The following is a 19,946-nucleotide window of genomic DNA, read 5'->3' on the forward strand; positions in this document are numbered from 1 at the left end:
AACTTACAGAGATCCTCTTGCTTCCTCCCAAGTTCTGGGTACAATACCAGTCTAGCCTGGCTTGAATACATACACACACACACATATATATACATATATATATGTATATGTGTATATATATATATAATTTATTTTACTTCATTTTATGTGCATTAGTGTGAAGGTGTCAGATCCCTTGGAATTGGGGTTACAGACAGTTATGAGCTGCCATGTGGGTCCTTTGAAAGAGCAGATAGTGCTCTTAACCACAGAGCCATCTCTCCAGCCCCTGGATACTTATTTTTAAATGTGTTTTCTCAGGGGCGGGGGTGGAGGGGACAGACTGGAGAGTTCTCCAGCACAGTATATATAGTGACAATACGATGGTAGTAGAATTAAGCTATTTTTCTTCATGATTTCTGTATATTCTAAACTGCCTTAGTACTTTAAATCTACATGAAAGCTCTTATAATCAGAGAAAGAAAAAGCTTCACCAAAAGAAACTTACTATGAAATGGAAGCCCATGATGAATGAAGGGTAAATGTAGATGAGATTTAAATTTCAATTCAAATTCAATTCAAATTTAAGAGAGACTTAAATTTAAATGAGATCCAAAGCTTCAGATCCATATGCAGTTGCATAGAGAATTCCCAGTTTTGGGCGTGTCATCAGGGATTGCTTGGGAGGAAAGAGCCACATGCCTGGGGTTATGCAACGTTGCTTTAGAAAAAAAAATCTTTTCATTTTGTTTTCAGTCAGGGTCACACTACAGAGCCCAGACGGGCCTAAAACTTGAGACCAGTCTGTCTCCTACCTCTCAAGCGCTGAATTTACAGGCATTCTCTGTCAGGTCCTACCAACTTTGCCAATAATTTAAAAAGGACAAGTGAAATCCAGACCTTACTGATTGATAACTAACTGCTTCGGAAAAGAATGTTGGTGTCTGCAGGAGCCAGCGGGAGGCTCATTGGTGTTACCTGCTTGTAAAGGACTCTGATTTCCCCACGCCCACGTGCTTGAGCCTTAGAAGCCTCATTCCAGACCTCCAAGGTAGGTAGAACATTTTTCCCTTTGGGCAGAAGCTGGAAGCCTGGAGAAGAAGTGCTTGGCACAGGGTCTCCTCTCCTTCCCTCCCTTCATCCTAGCTGGCGTTGTAGAGAGATTTCCACGGGATTCTAACTGTCAATATGATACATCATGGGGCATACATAGCATTGGATGTCTGAGTACATACAAAAATTATGGATTAATAAAACCTGGTTTACTGGGAGGTTTCAAATGACTTCTAACAACAGTTGCTCCTACTGTGTGCAGAGTTCTGTTCCGACATGCCTCCATCTGTCACCTTCCCCAGTGGGGGTGCAGCAGGGGTTAACGTAGGGAGTGCCATGTGTGCCTGTCCCTGACATGTGTTAGTAAGCGCGGTGGCTACTGAGGCACAGAAAAGCTGAGCTCGGAGTGTGGTTGGTAACTTACATCTGCATTTCTTCATTTTGTCTTTGGCTCCAGTAAGGGATCAATTCATTTCTTTTACTAAAGGAAAGGTTTATTTATCTGAGTAACAACTCAAAATGGCACAAGAGATGGCAATAGCAGGAAAGCAAGAAACCCAGTCTTCTGAGCACTTCCAAACCATCCTCCTTTGGTTAGCACCTCAGGATCGCTCTATAGAATAGACAGGACAGCAGGAATATCTCTCCCACCCCCTAGCTCCACCCACCCCCACCTGCTGTTCTCAGGTGATTTAGGATCAAGAAACACTGGGCTTCTTTACAAAGCCAGAAGCCAAACGCAGACCTGCCTGACTTTTCAGCGCTTGCTACTTTTACTACTAACTAAATAAACCAATGTGCAAATACAGTATTCGGGGGGCGGGGAGCAAATGCTGCAAATTGGTTTTAAAATGTTAATCGCAGAAATGTAAGTTTTGGGGGGCTTGTCAACATTTAAGAGTGCAGGTTTGGTGGTGCACACAGACAGACAGGAAGAATGCGATGGAGGCTAGTGTGGGCTGTAGCGAGTTCCAGGCCAAGCAGGCGGGACAGGGTGAGGTTTTGATTCAAGTGTAAATCGAAAGTCAAACCTCAAGATCTGAGTTGCTCATGCAGTACTCAAGCCGGCAGTGGCTGTCAGAGCGGCTCTGTGATTCTCATGTGACAGGAGGAACTACACTGTGAATATGGAGGTGCCTGCTTAGGTCTGGACACTGCTCACACTGTCGGGACAGTTGCACCTGAGTGCCAAGCCTTGACAAGTAAGGTTAGGGATATCTAGAGGAAAGTAGCCGGTTGGCAAACATATATATTAAACCAGAAGATTTTGTAAAAGTGAAGTCAGTAGGAGAAGCTGAGGGCCAGCTGAAAACCTCAGCTAGAGGGAACAGTGTCATAAGGAAGAGTTTTTTATATTGCAAAAGGGTTGAAAAGAGAGATAGATAGCTGCGGGTGGAAGGAGGAAGATGTGGGGCAGCAAGCGAGAAGCCAGAGTACTGCTGCACCTCAAATACTGTTGTACCTTGCGTATTGTCTGGGTGATGTCAGTGCTGAGCCTGGGGCTTTAAACATAGCAAGCACTTAAGAAATATACTCTGAACTGGACTGGACTTACCAGTATGCAAAAACTCAAGTTGACTTGTGGCCAGAGGCTAGACAGCCACCCCCCCTCCAGCCCCAGTCTCTACCCCTGGCATGACTCCTGGTTCTCAAGCTTCTGCAGCCTCCAAATTCTGGGCCTATAGTACCCACTGCCATGACGCCTGTTTTTATGCATGCTAGGCAGGCACTCTATCACCTGAACTACAAATCTCCAGCCCCTTATCCTGTGTTCTAATTGTGAAGCCTATTGTATTCTTCACTCTTCCTGAGGAAGGGCTTTTGATCTTTCCTTGTTGTTTTCATGGAATGTCCCTTATTGTAGACACTTGGCCCCCTTTTCATCCATCTCCCTCTGAGCTCCTTTCCAGGCTCCTCTCTTGGCATCCTTTTCTTCAGGATTCTGGCTCATTCTGTGCCACCCCCAGGCTCTGGCATGGGTTGTGGGGACTCACGTGATTGACCCTTACATCCATGCAGCACTCTGTCCTTGTCCACAGACTGTCCACTCACACAGGGCATCTGCAGTTCCTCCAAGCTTGATATGCTACTAATAGTCCCTCCCTATGTGCTCCCCTTCCCAAGTTTAGTTTTGTTTTTCTTTTTTAATGTATTTTCAGTTTATGTGCATTGGTGTCTTGCCTGCATGGATGCCTGTGCGAGAGTGTCAGATCTTGGAGTTACAAAGAGTAGTGAGCTGCCATGTGGGTGCTGGGAACTGACGGGAGAACTGTGGTGTTCGTAACTGTGGAGCCATCCCTGCAGCCCCACGTTAAGCTTTTGCTAATGTTGTTCACTGCCACCATGGTCTTCTCTACTCCCAAACCTCTGTCCTTCAGTGTCTGTGCCCTCTGTGCTACTTTTGAACCTCTTTTGGATCTGTCATCTCTCTGCTGCTGAGGTGATTCAGACCTCAGTTCCATCCGTAGCTCTTAACAATGGCCTCTAGCTTTTCTGGTTCCATTTTCTCCTTTCCCTACCTCTCCCTTCAGCTCCCCACAGATTCTTACATTTTTTTCCACCGCTCTTCTCTCTTCAGGAATCCTGATCATTTCTCACTGTCCTCGGTGTAAACTGAAGCTTCTTGCCTGTGAATCAAACTTTGAACCAGCATAGGGACAGCCTGCCTCACTGCTGCTCACCACCAGCCTTGGTTCTCCTCAGTAAACACTGTTCTCTTTTTCATACCCCTTCTTGCTTTTTTCTTATCTTGTTCCCCTTACAAACAAAACAAAACAAAACCAACCTGTTTTGGACAGCTCAGCTCAGCTCCCCCTTTAGGGTCCCACCCAAACTTCAGCTCACCAGGAGGAAACGCCTCTTTGGCTCCAGGCAGTGAGGTCATGTGATGTCATGTTGTGAGATGTTATGACAGCTACTTGTTTCTTTAATTATATATTTTTTCACATGTGGGATCAAACTCATGGTCTGATACTAGCTACAAGCACAGGCAATCTCTCCCTGGTATTTATTTAAAGCAGTGGTACCAGGTATGAATGTAACTTCAGGGGGCTGATATAGGAGACTTGCCATAACTTTGAGGTTAGCAGGGGCTACAGGCCGACTTTGGCTGCAGAGTGAGGCTTTTTCTTAAAAAAGGAAACCAAGATGAGGGGGTTAGGGGAGAAGAGGAAGAAGAAGAAAGGAGAGAAAACATGCAACTTAGAGTGAGACTTTGTTTCAAGAGAAAGAAAGAGAGAGAGAGAGAGAGGAAGGAAGGAAGGAAGGAAGGAAGGAAGGAAGGAAGGAAGGAAGGAAGGAAGGAAGGAAGGAAGGAAAAAGGAAAAAGAAAAGGAAGAGAAAACCAAGGAAGGAACCAGAGTGGGCTCTTGTCTAAAGAAAAAGAGAGAGAGAGAGAGAGAGAGGAAGAAAGAAAGCCCATGGTGGCTTCCAACACAAAGATCAGAAGGGTCCAATAAAACAGGACGGGGATGAGTTCAAGGCAGTATAGATGGTGTTTCTGTAAGAGGAAGTGATTAGGGGTCCAGTGATCTCTCTTCCAAGAGGCTGCTGGGAAGGGAGGATGACCGGGAATTGGCCTTGGACTTGACATCAGAGAAGTCATTTCAACCTTCACAGCTGTGTCCTCTATGGTCTTTCTTCATGGTTTGGTCTTAGTGATGTGATAGGGGCAGATAGTGCATTCAGTTAGCTTTAAGAGAGAAAACAGATGCTTGCTAAATTGGATGAAGGAAAATGCTATTTTATAGATTGGTCAGGAGCTGAAGTACTTTGGGACAAGGATGTGACTCAACATGAAAAACTTTCCTTGAATGATAATGGAATCTAGAGTTGGAGCTCCTGAAGGCTCTGTATGACTTCTTTAGTGAGTATACCATTTTCCCTCTGGCCAGTTCATGCAGGCCTTCTCACATAGGGCTGCTCAGGGAGGGCCATCACAGCAGGGTTTCCAGAAACCATTTCTAACACTTCTTGCCAGTATGTGGAGTTGCTGGTAAGGCCAATCAGCCTTTTGGGGCAGGGCAGCACTAACCCTAAATACCCCCAAAGAGGGGATCAGAAAAGACCTGATCACCTACCCTACTGAGTGTATTTGAATGTGCTGTACTTTGAAATATTTCAGTGTAAAAATATTAACTTAATAATGGAGGTGAGTGTTAAACCACCATCTAGATTTGATAAATGCTGAAACTGAGTTAACTATTAGGTCCTAGATCTTAGCTGTTTTGAAATTGGAAGAATATAAACTCTGAAGAGATTGGCTTGAAGTGATGATTTTCTGCCGTTCTTTGTTTGCTATTCCATACGTAGTCTGCGTTCCCAGGTGACCGTGGTACGGATACAGAGTATAGCAATGTGATGTACGTATGACGGTGGATTAGAGATTCCCCTGTGTGGAATCATTGCGGATTTGTCTAGGGTCTCCGGAAACCCTTTGATACGTGATCTCTGTAGTTCTCCTGCTGCATTCCTTGTCTCTGTCCTACTTGTCTGTGTCTTTGCACATCCTGTTCCTGTACCAGGAACAGCCGTAGCCTCTTCCTGGAATGACCAGCTCTGGGAGGAGGCCATCTTCACCCACTCTGCCAGTCAGATCCCCACTCTGCTCTGTGCTCCCACAGCTCCAGGTCTACGCCCACGCGGTACACAGCAGCTATGGAATCTTCCCACACTTTCATTGGCTCCTAAGTTTCTGGAGTCCATGATCCTCAACCTGTTTTTACCCTTTGAACTTCAAGTAGTGTTTATGTGCTTTGAGCAACCAAGATTGTTCAGTGAATATGTGAACATTCAGGAGTGTGAACTGAATAAGTGAGTAAATGAATGAGTACATGAAAGAGTGGGAAATTAGTCCTCCCGGATGAATGGTTAGGTGATGGCAAGTGGAGTTGTGCAAGCCTGCAGTCCCAGGATCGGGAGTTCAAGAGGATGCTTTTGTTACATAGTAAGTTTAAGGCTAGCCTGACCTACCTGTGAGCCTGTCTCAAAAAAGAAGAAAATGAATAATACATCTCTGTAGATATTGTATAATATAATGGTACTTCCAAAGATCGGTTACGATGCTGTGATCATGTGATCATTGTGACATAACACTGTGTGTGCATGGACGTGTGTGACAGATTACGCAGTGTGGAGTAAAATGAAGCTTGGACTCCGGAAGCACGGAGCTGGGTGGTGGAAACTGATTGGTTTAGATCTAGGTTTGTGCAGAAGATTAGATCTGAGGAACCCAGAGGTATTTTGGTCTATGTTATTTAAGCAAGGTGTTTTTCACTTTAAAATTTAAGAATGAAATAAGCCTCTCTAAGCATGCTGATTTAAGGCAATAAAAAGAAGAAAAGTAAGCCAGTTAGGACCCCTTCAAAATGAAGTGCTGATGAGCCAGTCCTGTCTGTCAGTCCACCCCACCCCAGGATTTCTTTGTAAAATGCTAATAGCCTCTTTTAGTGTTTGAATTATAAAAGCATTGTCAGGCACTGAGAGTCCAGATGGCTGTGGTGTGTTCTTGGAAGATAAGCACTGATGCACAAATGAGGTATTATTATTTAGTTTTTCCTTCTCGGGCCTTTTAAATGAAAATTAGATGAAAACTCTGCTTTAAGCAATAGCCACCAGGTAAATGATTATTGATTTGAGTAAAATGAGATTAAAACAACAACAACAACAACAAACTTCTAGCTGTAACTGTGCAGCTCACTGGGGGAGGGGGTGTCTGTTTTTCTCTTCTCTGCACTCTGGTCAGTAACTGAAGAAAGGTAAGCCCTTAGGTTCAGACGCTGTGTATATTTCAGAGAACCCAAGATCACCTGGAAGGACTTCTTCCTTTTTGATTTGTATCCTCTTGATCTCCTTTAGTTTTCTTAATGCTTTAGCTAGGACTGGAAGGCCTGTATGAGGAGGAAGAAATGGTTAGAGAATTCTTCTACTGCTGATTTCTGAGCTAGGGAAGCAATGGGGGAGGTCTTCCAAACATAGTATTACAGGGATGAATCCTTCCTTGTATGCATTACAGGGATGAATCCTTCCTTGTATGAGGAACAGCAGGCTGAAGTAAGATGTTGGTATCTCTGCCCTTCACTGGACTCTAATGACAGTTTTGTCAGTGTTTCATTTTTTAAAGAGGAAGGATTATGCTCTGGAAATAACATTCCCAGTGGTGCAGTCACTCCGCTAGTTTTTCTTATGGACTTTGGCCTAAGTGAACTGCTCTCAGGCCCATGCCCCTTTCAGCACTTGGGGGCAGCTAGCGGACGGCGTGGCGGCCTCTGGCTAGTCAGCACTGGCACATGGGTGCATGGTGGGACTGTTCTAGGCCACGCCTTCCTGTGTCCCTGCAATTCAGGGTCCTGGTAGGAGAAGGGTATGGAACCCTGCTTGTAGATTGTGAATGAACTTTGCTTCGTATTGGTGCTGGTGAGTAAAGGTGCCTGCTGGGCAAGCCAGTTGGCCTAAGTTTGGCTCCTGGTACCCGCACTAAGGTGGAAGTAGGAAACTGGATTCTTATCATGGAAGCCTGAGAACAGAGCAAGAAAGATACAGCATAACTGAGCTGGTGGTCAAGTGCACAGGTGTACTGGTGTGTAGTGCAGGTGTACCTGGCCTCGGGGTGTGTGTGAGTGTGAGTGTGTGTGGCATGTGTATGTGTGTCATAGCATGTCTTTGGTACCTCCTCTTGCAATGCTTCCTACCCCACTTACGTTGCCAAACTCTTTCTTGTAGTCATCCCTTTGGCCTTGGGTCACCTTCCCTCCCCAGGACCTACCTTCAGTAATGCTTGCAGTTGTGCTCATCTGTTTTCCACCTCACATTTATTTTGGCTTCTGGACTTTGCTTTCAGAGAGGCTCCCCACTTGCATAGCTGCCTGGCCAGCGGTGGGGCCAGCTGCCTGTTTCAGATTCCAAGGTGACCAAACCTCCCCCCTCCGACTGCCCCCATGATATGAGCCATGAAATAGGGGAGAAAAATGAGTGTGAGAAGCAGGTCTGTCCCAGTTGAATTCATTTCAGTGATGGGCTGCTCAGGAACTCAGCTTGCCTCATCCATCACAGTGGGCCTTGGTCCAGCAAGTCCATATGGACCTTTGAGACCCAGAAGGAGAATACACAGGCAGGTTTGGTTTACACTTTAGCTAAGTTCAGCATTAGTCGGTAGACTACTTTTCAACATGCTAGTTACGTGTCCCCAAAGCCCTGCTGTGCATCAGCTGCACGGTAGTCAAGGAGGAAGGGATCCCGTTTAAAGATCTTTCCTATTGCGAAGGCTTCGTGAGTGCTCCATTTTCCCACCTGTAGGGAGGAGGTCTAAGGATGTGGTATGTCTTCTTCCACCTTCAGAGCAAACTGTTTGAAGTGGTTGACTGAGTGTATGGGTTCCATTTATATCTAAGCTCACAGGGAGCTGACTTTAGCCAAACTGGTCATGAATCCCCGGTGCATCTGTGGGATTCTTGGTCTTTTATCTTTCATGTCTAAAGAGCGTTTGCCTTTATTGATCTCAGCCTACTTGCCGAAATATGGGTCACCCTTGATGTCCTCGCCTTGACTGTATTGGATGTGTCCTCTTACTCTTTTGGGGGAGTTGATTTTATGCCCAGGCTTTCGTATTCCTCTGGGGTCTTCAATGGATGTTTTTCCCCCATAATACTCCCTCCCAGGCTCTCATTCACCTTGACTCACCACTATGAACCCACTCGTTCTATGTTGTATTAGTTGACTTCTGTGTTGCTGTGATAAAACACTGACCAAGAACAACTTGGAGAGGGAAGGGCTTATGTCACCTTACATACAAATCGTTGTCCACCATGAAAGGAAGCCAAGGCAGCAACATGGAGGAAGAACTGAAGTGGAGCCCATGGAGGGGCACTGCTTACTGGGTTGGCAGGGGCAGAGATGAGAGGATCCCTGGGGCTTGGTGGCACCTCCATTTTCGGTGAAAGATGTAGATGGCAATGATGATGACAGCAAGTAAGGAAGAAGCTTGATGTCAACCTCTAGTCTCCACACACACGTGTGTGTGCACCTACCACACCCACGCCCACACACATGCATGTGCACCTACCACATACCCGCAAAGACATGCAGGAACACACACACAACGAAAAATAAATATAAGAAGTATTATTATGAGACTGTAAAACAAATTTCCCATCAAAAGAGTATTTTACTAAGCAAAAATGTATGAAGTCCCTTTAACATCAAAAGGTGTTTCCACGTTGCCCCTGTGGGTTTCTTTTCCGAAGCTCATTGTCCAGACTCTCTGAGCTGTAGAATTCCCCTCACTCTAAAAGTGACTGAACTGCGCCTGGCTCTGTGTTGAGAACACGGGGTTGGAATAAGGTGAGTTGTAGCTTCAAAGCGTTTCTCTGTTGTTTTGTTTGTCACCATTCACCGTATGCCTTAAGCAATACTCTGAAAAGTCCCCTCTCAGGAGTGCTCACCAAAAGATGTGTCTGGCCTCCTAGTGACTTGCCTTGTTCTTACACTGTTTGTATAGTCTGTGAGTACAAAGAAATGGGAGCCTTTCTGAGGAGACATGTTTTTCTTTTTTGTTTCATAACAAATTAAATTCTTCATCTTTGCTGAATTGACTTTTTTTTATGTGACAACTCAGAGAAAAAGGATTTTGAGGAATCATAAAGACTTGCTGCTCATGGTGGGGCATCTCTTGGGCCAAATATGTGCCAGAAATTTGGGACAGGAGCAGTGTTGTCACAGGTAGCTGTGCACCAGACATCTGGCTTCTACACAGCCCACAACTCCGCTCTCAAATCACAAGCTTCCCCAGCCCCTTACTTGGATTTGTTTATTGTAACATTTAGTGTTATTTACCTGTCTTACTTTTTTTTAATTGACTATCTCACTATTCTAATTTTCTCTCTGCTGTGACCAAATATCTGACAAGAAGCACTTGAAGGGAAGAAGGGATAGAGCCCATCATGATAGGGCAGACAGGATGGTAAGACTATGAGGCAACTGGTCAGGTTATGTCTCCAGTCACCAGAGATGAATGAGGGCTGGTAGCCAGTCACTTCTGCTTTTTATTCAGTTCAGGATCCCATCCCATGGAGTGGTTCCATCTGAGTTCAGAGTACATCTTCCATACTGAGTCACCCTCCCTGGAAACACAGTCCTAGGATTCACCCAGAGCTGTGTTTCCATGGTGACTCTAAGTCCAGTCAAGGTGGCTGAGGATTAGCTGGCACTAACCCTCTAGGATGTACACTTGAGGTCAGGGTAGAGAGCTTGTTCTGTTTAGCACAACATGCCCAGTACTTGAAACAGTATATGAAGACACTCACTCAAAATTTGCTGATTGAATGATGTCTTTAGAGGCTCTTTGGGGTTCTTTGTTTTGTTTTTAAGGTGCTGAAATGCACACAGTCTCTGGGGATCCAATATAGTTCTGGTATATATCCCTGTCCCTGTGACATTTTTATTGATGACTAAGATGATAATGCTGATGGCATGCTAAGTACATTTACAGATGACACACAAGTAGAGGGTTAGTAACTTGATGGATCCCCCCTGCCCCAGTGCTGATGGGAATGCAAGAGTGAATCATCTGGCAATATGAAATTAATGGGTGCAAAAATCAGGTCCTCAAAGATCTCTGGATCCAATTAAATAGGTACAGAGTGGGCGCAGGATGACTTGCAACCACACACGTCAGGAAGATTTAGGGCCTCCTGTTGATTGTAGATGGTGAGTCAACGCCGTGTGATGTCCCTTTTGAAAAAAATCAATCTCCTGTATTAATAGCAATAGAGCATTTGAGAGTAGAGCTGTCTTTCTAGTGCTCACTGGGGATCAGAGCACATTTGCTCTGTTTTATGAATTCTGGGCTCAGACAGTGATCTTGATAAACAGAAGACCATCTAAGAAGAAAACAAAAGAATCATAAACGTTCTGGTAAACAGTGTTATCCAGAAATATAGAAAGAATCCAAGGTCGTGTGTGTGTGTGTGTGTGTGTGTGTGTGTGTGTGTGTGTGTGTGACAGACAGTGTAGATGGCAGTCCAAGTTTTGAGAGTGTCTTGTGGTAGAGAGATAAAATTTCTTCTGTGTAACCTAAATGTCAGATTGAGTGGCAGTTAGGAGAGGTGAGCATGTGCACTTCAGCACCTTGGGATTGACCAGAAATTATATTTGCTTGGCTGTCAAATGGTCACAGAAAGGAAAGCAACTTTCTGGGTGGACCTCTGATGGCAAAAGACAGACGTGATGTGATGGTCTATTACACCTGTAAAGGCCTTGAGAAGTCTTGCTGTAGCCATTTAAACAAGTATCTGTTGACTCTATCATGACAGTGTGTCTAGTGTGTAGGGCGACACGGGATTGGAGGGCAGGCTGTTAGTAGTAAGGGGGTAAGGAGGTCAGTAGGTCCTCATGGTACCATGTAACAAGTGCTGGCGTGGTGGCAAGGCAGTGGTGGTGTGCAGGTGTGCTCTAAAGAATGAGAATGAAGGCTGAGGCACGAACTTGAAATAACTTGCCTAGAGTAACATAGCTTCAGGGTGGAAGACTGGGGTTCATGCCTGTGCAGTGGACACCAGCAGACACACTTGCCTGCTGCACTGGATTGTATTCACTAACACACACAGACGCTCCACCACCACCACCAGGAGCCACAGGACTGGACTCTGAGTCCAAGCTGTTTTCTGTCAGGTGGTTCCTTGGCAGAGGTTGAAACCAAATGAGAGGAAATGGTAGCATGGGAAGAAAAGGGGTTGTATAGACCTCGAATCCGTGGTGTTTAGGGAGTGTCATGGTGAAACGTAGAATGTGCCCTAACTGTCACCAACATGTTCAGACCAGTGGTTCTCCCGTGTGCTCTTGCCTACACTTCCTCACGTTGTGATGCCCCAACCGTAAAATTATCTTTGTTGCTACTTTGCAACTGTAATTTTGCCACTGTGGTGAATTGTAATGTAAAGGTAAAAATGCAGGGTATTCTACCTCTGTGAAAGTCCTTTGACCCTCAGGGGGGTTGAGACCCCAGGCTGAGAACCACTGCTTTAGGCCTTCTGTGCTTCGTGTGCACGGCTTCTTGTAGCAGTGAGCCAGCTTCTTGCCCTGTCCTTCGGGCTGCAGTCTGGGCAGCGGGGGATATGGCCTGCAATTCCTAGAAACTGGTCGCCAATCTTTCCCTGAAATATACTTCAAATTCTTTTCTAGAAAGACGAGAACAAAATGTAAAGGTTTACAAAGAAAACTAGTTACCTCGAATACCTTGTAAATTAGTAGAGGAGGAATGGAGCACCTAATCACTTAAATTGTCCAAGCCTTCTTACGCTGAAAAAATAGTTCAGGCCGATATTCTTGTGCCTCCTAACTGAGCTGGTCTGGATCTCTATCAGACCTGTGTGAGAGAGAATAGGCTGTTAAATGAATGGAGTAGATGGCCCCCTTCTTCTGTAATTACTGCTTGTGCTCTTGCAGGCTTGACCTGTGTGATCAAAGCGGCTGGCTTTGTAAGCTCCCCACCGCCTGTAATTCTTGGAGATTAGGTAATTTTGAAATGGGCTGCAGGCTGGGATTTCTGTGGTTGGTAGAGGAGCTGCTGAAGGTCAGAGCACTCTTCCCCCCAGCTGGGGGTGGTTCCAGTCTGCTTGTTTCCAATGCTCCGTCCCTGTTGTCAACTCTAGAGACCCGGTGGGTTCGGACAGTTTTTGGCCTGTGGTGGAGATCTGTCTTCTTGGCTCCCAGTCCCTGGCAATATTTGTTCAGCTGGTGGAGAGAGAGTTGTATCATGCGTTAGTTAGGGTGTTCCTATTTCTTTGTAATACCCTTCCGTTTAAGTCTGCTTTCGAGGTGTCACGTAAGCTGTGTTTATGTCTGCACAAAGCCGCTGTTGGAGCCCTTGTGGAACCTGATAGCAGCCCTGGCACCCGACGCGCAGTAGGAGCTTCTTTTGATGCTGCAGTGATGGTAGTGCCAGGGACAGGGGTCTGTTTGGGAAAGTAGGCTTAAATTGGACTCAGCATTTAACATTTAAATGAATTATTTTTGATTACTGAGGAGCCATAGTCTTACAAATTTTTTTTTCATTCTATCAGTCAGTAAAACTTGGAAAATTACTTTCTTGCATATTCCATTCTTTAAACCTGAAGGTAAATTGCTTTAAAGAGACCACGTTCCAAGCAAATAGTTTTTTTTTATAAAGCCAAGAGTAAATGGCCTCTCCTGGCAGTTGGAATATATGTCTAATTAGAATTCCCAGTATTTCAAACCTATAATTTGCTAAAGTTGAGGTTTTTAATTTCAAATGTTGAACTCACTGGGTTGGAAAAGTGACCCCTGCTGGAAAGAAGTCAGGATTGAACTTTCATGGGTTGACGTCTGGTTTGTCATCAAATCACAAATGCTGTCTGTTCCCAGACTGAAGCAACAGGAGCGTCCGCTTTTATTAAGATCCAGGCAGAAGGGGAGCGGCCTCTTCCTCTCTCCTCAGTGAGGCCTGATGCTGGGGTCCATCTGCAGAAGAGGCTCCACCTCGGCTATCTCTCTCCACACCAGTCAGCCGTGTGGACATCATCTGAGGGAGAATGTCACACAACCAACTCGATACACCAGCTCAAGGCTGGGTTCTAGGCACTCAGGACTGGGCAGACATTGCCAGTTGCCATTCTTCATAACCTGAAACTGACGGTGTAAGACTTGGAATAATAGATTATTATGGGACCTTGAACAAGCAACTTAAGCTGCTCTTTTTTATTATGATGCTGGGCACGGAACCCAGGACCTTGCACATGGCAGGAAAGTGTTCATCCCTGAGCTGTATCTCCAGCCCCTTAGCCTATTTTCTAATTTTTAAAAAACATTTATTTATTCATTATGTATACATTATTCTGCCTGCATGTACACCTGCACCAGATCTTATTATAGATGGTTGTGAGCCACCATGTGGCTCAGGACCTTTGGAAGAGCAGCCACTGCTCCTAACCTCTGAGCTATATCTCCAGCCCCTATTTTCTAATTTTTAAAAAGGATTTTATTTTATTTTTAACTACGTGTATATGCATAGGTCTGTGCAGGTTAATACAGTTGCCTGAGTTGGCCAGAAGAGGATCCCCTGGAGTGGCAATTACAAGTGGTTGTGAGCGCTAGGAACTGGTCATCTGCAAGATCATACACGCTCTTAATGGCTCAGCTAACTTTTCTAAAACAACGATTTTATAAGGTTATTGTACTTCTTATTAAATGGTTGAGATTATATGCAATAATGTCTAGCAAAAATGTTTGGAACCTAGATCTAAGTATAGATGGAAGTGAGGTATACAATAAGTCATGAAAACTCAAACCAGCAGGTGAAGCCAAAGCTGCATTGTTAGTCAGAAAGCTCCACTCTCAGGTGCATGGCTACATCTGCCTCTGACTTCTCTAAAGTCCACATTCAAACAATATTCTTCAGTGATCATCTGTCAATTCAGTTGATGACATAGTTCATAATGCTTTATGTAGGAGAAAATGATAAGCGAAAAGCAGAGGGAAAATGAATAAGATGTTGGTCTCAGAATAGCTGTCCAGCTATCTAAGTATAAAATGTTTAGAAGACATAGCAGTAATTATAAAAGAGGCTGTGTTTCATAAAGCTATTTGGTTTTACATGTTTTAATGGTCTTAGAGGACTGATTTTAGTGGTGTCATCAAATGACTAACAATGTAGCCTACTGTTGACTACCAATACACTAAAAATATCCATTAACTGCTTTCTGATTTCATCGCCTCTCTGCCCTTGACTGTGTTTCTTAATGTGATTCAGTGTGATAACAGCTTGCCCTCGCTGGGTATCGAATGGATAACAGGAAAGAGAGGCATTCCCCCTGAGGTCTGAAGGAAGGAGTCTCCCAATGTCAGAACCTAGTGTGGTAGTAAAACGAAAGAACTTTGGCTAAGTAACCTTCCTCCTTTGCAAGATATCTGACTGAAATCTGAGGCTCGGGATTCCAGTGCAAAGGTGACTTTGGAGGAGAAATCTGGTGCCAAATGGATCTGTTGTTTTTGTGTTATGTAAGAAGAAGAAGAAGAAGAAGAAGAAGAAGAAGAAGAAGAAGAAGAAGAAGAAGAAGAAACCCAACTGTTTACACGTAGACTGTACATCTGAGGTGATCCTGTTACAGCAAATGACGAAGTCTCTAAAACCCAAACTTTACTTTAGAACTATATTTTCATAAACTGTAATCTGTACCCACTGAAAACTAAATATGATTAGATACTGTAGAACTCACTGCTTCATCATAAATGAAGAGTACAGGGTCATTGTAATTATTGCACCAGAAGTGAATTCTAGCTGAACTGTAAAAGTGATATTGTTAAATAAAATATTTGTCTTTTAAAATACATTTTTTGTGATTAAAAGAAATATGCGCAGAGATCAGGGCATAGCTTGGCGGTAGAGCATGTGCTCAGCCTTCGTGAGACGTTGGGCCCAACATCACAGGAATAGAAAGATAAAGAAAAAATGTGCATTGTAAGATGTATATCGAGTATACAGTTGAACAAAGACAGAAAAATACGATTACCAAATCCCCACTATTTTATGACACACATATCACCATTAGCATATTATTGTATTTTCTTTATCTTTTCCTTAAAAAAAAAAATTCTCACCCTGCCTCAGCCTTCTGAGTATTAGCTCAAAGCAAGCATGAGCCCCAATGCTTGGTCATCTTTCCTTTTAATGGTATTTATACACACACACAAATAGGCTCACACACATATATCACACACATTCCAAAGTAATCACTGCACATTTTATTATGGAAAATTTAAAATATAAACCGAAGTTGGTAGAGTACATAATGAACCTATTATTAGCTTATGGCTAGCTGTTAAGCTCTCCTGTCCTCCCCAGTTTAACTTTTATATTTGTGGTGCTGGGGATCAAAACCAAGGCTTCAGTTGTGCTTGGCAAGAATTCTGTCTCTCAGCTGAATTCCCAGCCCTACTCTAGTTATTTTGAAGCAAATTCCAGATCATTGTATCATTTTATCTGGAAATATTTCAGTATGGATCTTTAAAAGATACAGACTTTATAAAACATAATCAGTATTGAACATACATGAGTAATTCCTTAAAAGTATGAAATTTTCCATGTATGTATAAAAGTATGAAATTATTCTAATTTTCAGTTGTCTCAGTAATGTTTGAATTTGAAGCAAGACACAAATAAGGCTCACAGGTTGAAAACAGTTCCTATGTTTCTTTGGCTTTCTTTGTGCGTGGGTGTGGTGCTAGGGATGGAACCTGGGGCCTCCCTCATTCTCTTTCCCTCTCTCTGTCTCTCTCTCTCTTTCACACACACACACACACACACACACACACACTCACTCACTCACTCACATTCTTTAAGTTCTGTTCCTCTAGAGAACCCTAACTAATACAAGGGAAGATAACATACTGTAACATAGACAAGGCCAGGTAAAATCTCACAACCCTGATGAGAACTGGTGCTGGGGAGATAGGCTGATGGTGCATCTGTCTATAGAGACAGAGATCTCAGCTCCTCTGTTCACTGACAAGACCCAGATGCTAAGCCAGTAGCAATAGCACCTCTTCCGTCTATCCTGTCATCTACTTGAGGCAGAAAAAGTATCTGTATATCCATTAAATATGCATGTTGTGACTATATCTACCCATGCATTTAGTATGTTTAATATCAGTGACCTTATTCTATTGCTGGTGATTTTGAAGGCTTCTGATTCTTTTTCATATGTGTAGTGTGTGTGTTCACATGTCTGTTTACATGTAGAGGCAGAGGTTCATGTCAGGTGTCTTCCTTATCTTTTTAATATATGTATATCCGTATGTGCATGCCCATGTGCAGATTTCCATGGAGACTGAAAGAGAGTGCCCAGAGCCCCTGGAGCTGGGCTCTGTGGGCCACACACGTGGGTGCTGGGGACTGAACTCTTCCTTGCAAGAACAGCAGACATCTTAAGTGCTGAACTGTCTCTTCAGCCCTCCATTCTACTTTTGTTTGTTTGTTTTAGTTTTGGTTTTTTGAGACAGTATTTCTTTGTGTAGCCTTGGCTGTCCTGGAACTTGCTCTGTAGACCAGGCTGGCCTTGAACTCACAGAGATCCACCTGCCTCTGCCTCTCAAGTGCTGGGATTACAGGTGTGTTCCACAACGTCCAGCTCCATTTCTTTGCAGGTCACATAACCTGCCTCAGAGGATTATCCCCGCCACCATCAACAGCGTCTCATGGATTCCAGGCTAGCCTTGAACTCTCTGTTAGCAGTGATGACTTTGAATTTCTGTTCCTCCTGCCTCCACCTCCTCAGCACTGCCACTTCTGGTTCCTACAATGCTGGGGATTGAACCCAGGCTTTGTGCTTGTTTGGCAAGTTTTCTACCAGCTGAGCTGCTTGTCTACCCTGTCTGTGGGCATTTCTTTAAGTGTAATGACCCAACTCAGTGGGAGGAGCATTTTAAAGCTCCTGATTAGTATTGTCAAATAGCCCTTCAGAAAGGTCACACCAGGTTACCTGACCTGTAGCAGAAGAGGCAGGACTCACTGTGTTCATAGTGGTAGGTATTTTTTAGACTTGTACACTGACCTGTCTCTGTTCATCAGAACTACCCTGCCCTTTTATGGTTGTCCTTTTTATTTCATTTTCTTATAGAGAAACCTTAACAGAATTATAAATACTGTAGAAATTTTCCACTGATAGAACATTCTCATGTTTACACTGTGAACTGTGTTTCAACAAAGATTAGAAGGACCATATCAAATTTAATATATTACTTATAATTAATATTTCAAGTGATTAATACTTCACTTGAATGCATAGCCAACATGCAGGTAGTAAGCTATCAATTTGTATGGCTTTTGGTTGAGATTTGTTGAGTTTCTAATTAGAACTTTTCAATTTCACACTCAATGTATGTTTCCCCAGATGAAGTTTAAGAACTTAACAAACTATGTCAACATCACTTTAACCTACATTTCCTTACAAGGATTATGACAGTACAGAAGAGTAACTGGGAGACAGGATCACCTCCTGTTGGAGTTGAGAGATTTTAAAGTTCGTCCTGCTTCACCCTTCCATTTTATACTTGGGAAAACTAAGGCAAAGGGCAGTTATGTAACTTTATTAAAGTCGGACAGCTTCTTGGAGACAAAAGCCCAAGTCTGATTCAGCGTGGTGCCCTTTCCACACAGCTTCTCAGAACAAGCAAACCTCCGGAAAAACCAGTGTTAGGGAAACGGAATTCAGGTTGTCTCCTTTCAAAATTCCAGGGTGTCATTTTTTCATTAAAAATTTAAAGAAGATGTAGCAATAACCGTAGCAGAAATCCCGGTGAATAACGCTTCTGTTATTTGGGAAGCTGGACATTAAGAGTGGGGCTTCTAATACTGGGGCTTCCAGCAATCCAAAAACACAGCTCTGAGACCTGTATTTGTACCCGTGGCTGCTGTAAAGGCTCTGAGTCACTGAGCTCGAACCAACATCTTTGGCACAAGGAGGTCTGTGGCTTGCCCTGGAAGCCTTCTCACGAGGATGTGAACCTAGACTTGCAGAGAAGCATATGGATGCTGTGAGTGTCAACCCTTTTCTCACAGAACCAAGGTTCCTTAAAAATGAATTCATCTGGACTGGGAAGATGGCTCAGGAGGTAAAGCCGCAGCCACACAAGGGTGAGGACCTGAATTTGAACCCCCAGAGCCCCTGCCAAGCTGGATGTAGCCATGTGTGTCTGTATCTCCAGCACTCCTCTGCTGAGATGGGAAACAGTGACAGGAGAATCCCCTGAAGCTTGTTGGCTAATCAGATGGACAAGCACAGAGGCATTTCCACAAACACAGTCGGTGGAATTCTCCTCTGTTCTCCATATGTGTGCCATGGCACCGCCCCCATCATCCACATATGTGCGCACACACACACACACACACACACACACACACACACTTACGTGCAAATATTTTAAACTGCATTAATTAGAGTGATATGATGGAAGTTAGAGCAAAATTCTTAGAGATAGTTTTCAACCTTTTGTCTGCCACTTGGGGCATTTGCTTTTTTCATTTTTCATCTGTAACACGGATGAGACAGCTCTACCTCAAAGGGTGGCTGGAGCTACAAGTGCATAAGATAACAGTGTTGGTTGTTAGCAGACTATCTGATGTGTAGTAACTACTCAGCAACTGTCACCAACGGGGTCATTGTCACCGTCGGCAATGTTATTAATGTCCTCACCACCTCGGCGCAGTTGGTCTTTCTTTTCCTCCATGTTGACCTCTTTTCTTAATGTGAAACTCCTGGAAGGGGTGACACATTTCCCAAGGGGCTGGTGAGTCACCAGTTGTTTTTCTCCGAACAACATTAAACAGAGGCCTATTACAAGGACGAAGGGGGGGATGTCAGTGAGCAGCCCCCAAAGATGGTTGGAGCCTCCAGGCTAGGCACGATGCGTTCATAGAGAAGCTCTCTGATGTTGGTGTGCTGGTGTATGGGGCTTTGCTGGGATCCAGAGGGCTGAGTGGAAACTGAGAGCGTGAGGAAAGCCATTCTCTGTGGCCTTTGTGTCCTGCGCAAGGACTCCCAAGCCCAGTGGCCACCTGCTTATCCGAACTGCAGGCGTGCAAGCAAGCGACAGCCTTCCGTAGACAGTTCTGTTTACCGTGTCTGGAAACAGGCCTCATGCCATGGAAAAGTACCTCGCTGTACCCATAAGTTCCGGACACAGATTGCGCAACACGAAAGATCTTATTAAAATTTCTTGTCCTGGCTGGGATGTAGCTCAGAGGTAGAGCATTAAATCAGCAGGTCCATAGCCATGGGTTCCTCCTTTAGTACCAGAAAAATTAAAATGAGTTCTTGTTGACCTGTACACACTGCCCTCAGCCTGTGGCTGAGAGCCGATTCTGACTGGTCCTTTCTATCTGCCCAGTAGCCTGCAGTGGCCTG

The 19,946-nt window shown here is 44.2% G+C and overlaps 1 protein-coding gene across 17 annotated transcripts in view; it reads left to right on the top strand.

The window, feature by feature from the left end:
- Mkln1 (muskelin 1) overlaps positions 1-19,946 on the top strand; it is a 284,064-nt gene that overhangs the window by 17,704 nt on the left and 246,414 nt on the right. For 12 of the 17 annotated variants that reach the window (XM_060374098.1, XM_060374106.1, XM_060374099.1 and 9 more), the window contains one exon: positions 736-1,030. The exons of the other annotated variants lie outside the window; for them this stretch is intronic. The gene's annotated coding sequence lies outside the window, so the exon portion shown is untranslated. The remainder of the gene's footprint in view (positions 1-735; positions 1,031-19,946) is intronic. 17 annotated transcript variants of the gene reach the window in all.

This window comes from Meriones unguiculatus, chromosome 21 (assembly GCF_030254825.1).
Source record: "Meriones unguiculatus strain TT.TT164.6M chromosome 21, Bangor_MerUng_6.1, whole genome shotgun sequence".
NCBI lineage: Eukaryota > Metazoa > Chordata > Mammalia > Rodentia > Muridae > Meriones > Meriones unguiculatus.